Consider the following 7,011-nt stretch of genomic DNA (forward strand, 5'->3'; position numbering starts at 1 on the left):
GCACTTGCCCAGCTGACCGCCTTTTTGTCCCCGAAGACCTGAGGTCCCAGGTCGTTCAGTGGGGACATGACTCCCGCCTAGCTTGTCACCCTGGCTCCACCCGCACTTACAACCTGCTCGCCCAGAGGTTCTGGTGGCCCTCTCTGAGGAGGGATGTACGGGAATTCGTCCAAGCCTGCCCCATCTGCAACCAACACAAGTCGTCCTGCCAGCCCCCAGCCGGATTGCTGCAGCCCCTGCCTGTGCCCAGACGTCCCTGGTCTCACATCGCCCTTGACTTTGTCACGGGGCTGCCCCCTTCAAGTGGCATGACCGTCATTCTCACCATCGTTGACCGTTTCAGCAAGATGGCACACTTCATTCCCCTCCCCAAGCTCCCAACCGCCAAGGAGACCGCCCAGGTGGTCCTGGAACACGTCTTCCGGATCCACGGACTGCCAAAGGATGTAGTTTCTGACCGTGGTCCACAATTCTCCTCCGCTTTTTGGAAGGAGTTCTGTCACCTGCTGGGAGCCACAGTCAGTCTGACTTCCGGATTCCATCCCCAATCCAATGGGCAGTCAGAGCGGGCTAATCAGGAGCTCGAGAAGGCACTGCGATGCATGACTTCACGCAACCCCCACTCCTGGTCGCAGCAATTGACATGGGTGGAGTACGCACACAATTCTCTGACCTGCTCTGCCATCGGTATGTCCCCTTTCCAATGTGTTTATGGATACCAGCCTCCTCTATTTGCCAGCCAGGAAGAGGAGGTTACTTGCCCATCTGCACTTGCTTTTGCCCGTCGATGTCGCCGCACCTGGTCACAAGCCCGAGCCACACTCCTCAGATCCGTTGCCAGCTACACTACCGGGGCCAACCGTCGGAGAATTCCTGCTCCCACCTACCATGTTGGTCAGAGGGTGTGGTTGTCATCGAAGAACCTGCCACTCAGGGTGGAGTCGCAGAAGCTGGCACCTCGGTTCATTGGCCCATTCCCTATCATAAGAGTGATTAGCCCAACTGCTGTCCGGCTCCAACTGCCTAATTCCCTGAGGGTGCACCCCACTTTCCATGTGTCTAAGATTAAGCCCATCCATGAGAGTCCGCTGGTCCCTGCTGCGCCTGGTCCTCCTCCTCCACGGCTCGTCGATGGTGGTCTGGTTTACACCGTCCGCCGCCTGCTTCGGTCCAGACGGAGGGGTAGGGGTCTCCAGTACCTCATTGACTGGGAGGGCTATGGACCTGAGGAAAGGACCTGGGTGCCAGCTAGTCGGATTGTGGATAGGACTCTCATCACCGCTTTCCACCAACGGCATCCTGATCAACCTGCAATCCGTAGGGGCCGCCCCAGAGGGGTCCCTAACCGTCCGGCCCGCTCGGCTTCCTGTCCTGTGCCTGATCCTGTCTCGGGACCTGTCCCATCTCCCGACCACGGCCCTCCGGCTTCCTCCGAGGATGAGGACGTTCACTCGGACCGTTCGGAGGAGTTCTAGCCCTCCTCCGGCTCCCCTCCTCCCGCCCGGCGTGGTGTTGCTCTTGGGACTTCTGGGGCCGTCCCTTGGGGGGGGGGGTTCTGTCATGGGCCTCTCACTCCACCGGGTTACCACCTTTATTTTCTTCCACTCTGCTCACCACTCTCTCTACTCAGCCTAACTAGCTCCACCTGTCCCTGCTCTGCTCTGCTCTTATTACTCTGCCAGCTGCGCTGCATTACCCACTACCTCTCCCAGTATTTAAGGCCCTGTCTTTCAGCTCTCCGGTGTCAGATCGTCTGCAAAGCTCACACCCGGAACCTGTTTGCTCGCGCTTCTGGCTCACCCTGGTTTTGTGACCCCGGACCTGCCTGTTTTTTGGATACTCTTCTGCCTCAGGAGATCCAGACCTGCTTCTGCCATTACGACTCCTGACTACTCTTCAATCCCGGTAACTCTGACCAGCCTTCTGCCTTGCTACTACGTATTTTGGATTTCCCTTGAACTGTACTGCTGCCTGGTTTCATTCCGCCCTGTTGTGTCTGTGTCTCCCCCCCCCAGGACTTCTGGACCACCCACCACCGGCTTCATAGGACGCATCGCTGCCACTGGGGGGGGGCACAGACCCAGCGCATTGGACGGGATCCCTGTTACCCCTGGAGCCTTCATTCACTCCCTACTTCCCTTTTCCCTTAAGTTTAATAAACTTTCTGGTGTGACGCAATTGTGGTCCTCTGGTCGTCTGTCTGAACCGTGACAAGACCAAGGACGACTCGGGACTGGGAGAGGCCGCAGCAGGCCCGAAGGAGCCCGGTGGGAAGCCTTATTTTGGGCACAGATGGAACAGGCCACCACGTACTCCCGGACGTCAGTCTCGACGGATGGCCACCAAAAGTGCCTCTTCAGTAGCGACAGTGTACGGTTCATACCAGGGTGGCAGGAGAAGCGCGAGGTGTGGACCCAGTTGAGCACTTGCGGCCGCACGGCTGCGGGAACATAGAGAAGGTCGGGGGGGCCATCGGCCGGTCCAGGTTCCGACTCTTGTGCCGATCGGACGAGGGACTCGATTTCCCAGTGAACAGCCGCCACCAAACAGGAAGCGGGCAGAACAGGTTCAGGATTGCTGGAGTCTTCATTGTCTGTAAACTGGTGAGAGAGAGCATCAGGCTTGACATTACGTGTGCCAGGACGATATGTTAAAATAAACTTGAACCTGCTGAAGAACAGAGCCCATCTGGCCTGACGGGAGTTTAGCCTCTTGGATGACTGGATGTAAGCCAGGTTCTTGTGGTCTGTCCAGACTATGAAGGGTTGCTCTGCTCCGTCTAGCCAGTGCCTCCACTCCTCCAACGCCAACTTGACAGCAAGCAACTCCCGGTTACCCACGTCGTAGTTCTTCTCAGCAGGGGTCAATCTCCTGGAGAAAAAGGCCACAGGATGGAGCTTCTGGTCCGTGGGGGAACGTTGTGACAGGACAGCCCCCACCCCCGAATCAGAGGCGTCCACTTCCACAATAAACTGCAAACTAGTGTCTGGATGAATAAGAACAGGTGAGGTGGTGAACAGTTCCTTCAATGTACTCACGGCTGACTCGGCCTCAGGCGTCCACAGGAATGGCACCTTTGGGGAGGTGAGCTTGGTCAGGGGGGCAACCACTCGGCTGAAACCCCTGATGAAGCGGCGGTAGAAGTTGGCGAAGCCCAGGAAGCGTTGTAGCTGCTTCCGAGACGTGGGTGTGGGCCACTCCACAACCGCTCTGATCTTGTCAGGGTCTGGTGACACTTGTCCCCGCTCGATAATAAAGCCCAAAAAGGGGACGGACTGCCGGTGGAACTCACATTTTTCTGCTTTCACATACAGTTTATTTTCCAGGAGGCGTTGGAGGACCAGACGGACGTGGGAGACGTGTTCATCCTGTGACTTAGAGAATATTAGAATGTCATCCAAATAGACAAACACAAAACGGTGTAGAAAATCCCTCAACACATCGTTAACCATGGCCTGAAACACTGCTGGGGCGTTGGTGAGACCGAATGGCATGACTAGGTATTCAAAGTGTCCGAGAGGGGTATTGAACCCAGTTTTCCATTCGTCTCCCTGCCTGATCCTAACGAGGTGGTAAGCGTTACGCAGGTCGAGTTTGGTAAACACGGTGGCACCATGAAGGGGTTCAAAGGCTGAGTTGATGAGAGGCAGGGGGTATGTATTTCTGACTGTGATGTTATTTAGTCCTCTGTAGTCAATGCAGGGTCGTAATGTTTTGTCCTTCTTCTCTACAAAAAAAAACCCAGCACCAACAGCGGAAGATGAGGGACGAATGATGCCAGAGGCTAGGGAGTCGCCTATGTAGGTTTCCATAGCTTCTCTCTCAGGACGGGACAGATTGAAAAGCCGACTGGACGGCAAAGGGGCTCCAGGCAGTAACTCAATAGCGCAATCGTATGGCCTATGAGGTGGTAGTGAAAGTGCCTTGGACTTACTGAATACCTCGGCCAGGTCCAAGTACTCCTCAGGGACTGAAGAGAGGTCTGGGGTTTTGACAGGGGAAGCAGGGGAACCTACCGAGGGCGGAATAGCCGACCCAAGGCAAGCAGAATGGCAGTGAGTGCTCCAACTGTGTATCTTGTGGTTTTGCCAGTCAATATGGGGGTTGTGAAGGCTAAGCCAAGGGAAACCGAGGATAAGGGGGGAGGCCGAGGAGGAGACTACTTTAAACTGGATGGTTTCTTTGTGATTGCCGGACAGCATGAGAGAAACGGGGACAGTTTGGTGGGTGATGTTGGCAGTCTATAGCGGTTACTGCTATAGGCTTAGGCAGGGGCTTAACAGGGATCTCAGCCTGAGTGACCAGGTTAACGTCAAGGAAACTATCCTCAGCACCAGAGTCAATGAGAGCAGCTAATGGGAGGGACAGATTCCTGAACTGGACTGTAGCTGGGATAACTAGACGGGGTGCTGTGGGCATTGAGTCAGGTGTAGCACTCGCAAGTACGCCCACTTTTACCTGCGAGCTTTGTCTTTTGGGCGAACCGGACAGTTAATCAGGAAATGAGTGCGGTCCCCACAGTACATGCACTCACCAACCCGCATGCGCCGTTCCTTTTCGGCAGGGGACAGACGAGCACGGCCCAGCTGCATGGATCCGCTGAGGTGTGTGGGCGGTGTCCGAGGGGTGGTGTTGCTCGGGTTGCAGAAAGCGAGGAGGCCCCGCCTGCGGTGTGGACCCAACCGCCCCTCTCCTGTCTCCTCTCCCGTAGCCTGTTGTCTATTCGTGTAGCAAGGGAAACGAGAACATGAAGGTTAGCAGGCTCTTCACGAACAGCTAGTTCATTCTTAATCGTGTCACTTAACCCGTTAACAAACGCTCCCTGAAGAGCTTCGTCATTCCACTTGGAATCGGCTGCCAAGGTCCAAAAATCAATGGCGTATTCAGCCACGCTACCCTTGCCCTGTCGTAGCTTCAACAGTCTCTTTGTGGCGGTCCCGGCATGGTCCGGGTGATCAAACACAACTTTCAATTGAGAGGAAAAATCGTCAAACGACAGGCTGGCAATCTGCTGAGTAGAACAAGCCGCTTCTGCCCAAATCAAAGCTTTGCCCCTCAGTAACCCCAGAGCGTAATGTACCTTTGATGATTCCGTGGAGAAAGACAGGGGCTTCTGTTGGAACACCAAGCGGCACTGAAGCAGGAAACCACGGCATTTGTTCAGGTCCCCGGTGAAAGGTTCGGGTGAGGTTGTAGGTGGTTCCCGAAGGGCAGGAGCGGAAGCCGAGCCAGGAGCCACTGTAGGAGGAACAGGCGGAGGAGAAGCAGAGGGAGGAAGAGTAGTGAGTGTTACCAGGTTAGCTACCTGAGAGGTGAGATGAGATACTTGATCCAACCACCGCTGGTTGTTATCCAATAGAGACCGGATGAGTTGGTCGTGTTGTCCCAATAACATTCCCTGTGACTGGAGGGCGCGTTGTACGCCATCCCCCGTTGTTTCATGTGGCATCTCTGCTGAGTCCATGTTTGGCCAGTTCGTTCTGTTAGGTTGGGTGGGGGACTCAGGTGCAGAGACGGACACACGGACAAAGAGGGTGAATTAGGATGTAGTTTATTCAGCGTGTATTGGCAGAGAGAAGCAGTTCAGGGTGGAGTAGCTTCAGGCCGGGGTAGGAGCTGAGTGGGGTGGAGAGCCAGTAGTCCTGAGAGCTGGATGACGAGGATATCAGACAACAGAGGAGCAGGTTGCGGCGTGGGAATGGCAGGCAGGCAGGCAGCAGGAACAGACGGGATCTGGTCGAAGGAGAGACAGGTTACAAACGTGGCAGAAACAACTATAATACTGAGAGAGTACAACTAAACTGAGATTGCTGTACGGAGCCAAGTTACCACAGGTGGTGTAGGAACGAACTGGCGCTGGAGAGGTGTCCAGCCCGGGTAGATAACTGCTGGTTGATTGGTGACAATGAGCTGCAGCTGGATGTAACTGATCTTGTGAGAGAATGGCCACGCCCCCTGACCTAGATCCTCTGACTGGGCTGCACAGCAGGGGAAGACAGACACAAACAACACACACAGGGGAAAAAGGGAAAGGAAAACAAGCGGGGACAGGACCAACAGTGCCGGACCGTAACTTCAGGACATGAAGCTGGAGAAATAAATGTTTATTGTTCACTGTAGGCTAAATGCATGTTGCAAAACAAAACAAAAACGGTGCATTTAGCACTTGTACAAAAAGACAAAACAGAAATATTGTGCATTTACATGTAGCACTTGTAAAAACAAACAGAAATCTTATGCGTTTGCCACTTGTGTACAGTAAGCCCATGTAAAAATATTTTTCTGGCCAGGCAACGGGGGAAAAAACCCCTGGCATGCCGTATCCAGGCTTGGCATGCCTCCACACCTATGTCACCACAGGCAAGTCCCATGGCTTGCAGGATATTTACCCTGGTGTAAGGTTGGCGTTCATATACCTTCCACCGCCATGAGGAGAAGAATTCCTCAATGGGGTTTAGGAAAGGGGAGTACGGTGGAAGGCAAAGATTGATAAAACCTTGGTTCATATTGTACCACTCTCTAACCTGGAGGGCTCTGTGAAAACTCACATTGTCCCAAACAACAACATAGATGGGATGCTCATCCTGCTGCCCTAACAAAGCATCTCGCATGTGATTGAGGAAAATGAGGAGCTGGTGAGTGTTGTAGGGCCCCAGGTTGGCATGATGGTGGACAACCCCATGATTGCTGATGGCAGCACATAATGTGACATTGCCACCACGCTGCCCAGGAACACCAACAATGGCCCGATGGCCAATCACATTACGGCCTCTCCTTCTCCTTTTGGTGAGATTAAACCCAGCTTCATCCATGTAGATGTATTGATGGGGTCTTTCCATTGCATCCAGTTGAAAAACCCTCTGTAGAAATAGATATAGTTTTGTAAGTGATACGGAAAAAGTGATTTAGGCCACTACAGTAAATCACTACTTAGAGTAATCAACATTGAATGTGTCTGGATATATGCCAACCTGTACATACTGGAATCTTTGCTCTTTGACTCTGTCTGAG

The 7,011-nt window shown here is 53.8% G+C and overlaps 1 long non-coding RNA gene across 1 annotated transcript; it reads right to left on the reverse strand.

Moving 5' to 3' along the window:
• Positions 1–5,534: 5,534 nt before the first annotated feature.
• LOC311136052 lies at positions 5,535–5,970 on the reverse strand. The gene is made up of 2 exons (XR_014613837.1): positions 5,830–5,970; positions 5,535–5,733 (listed from the first exon to the last, which is right to left on the reverse strand). It is a non-coding gene; the product is annotated as an uncharacterized lncRNA (long non-coding RNA).
• Positions 5,971–7,011: the final 1,041 nt, after the last annotated feature.

This window comes from Coregonus lavaretus, assembly GCF_964263955.1.
Source record: "Coregonus lavaretus genome assembly, chromosome: 10".
Taxonomy (NCBI): Eukaryota; Metazoa; Chordata; class Actinopteri; order Salmoniformes; family Salmonidae; genus Coregonus; species Coregonus lavaretus.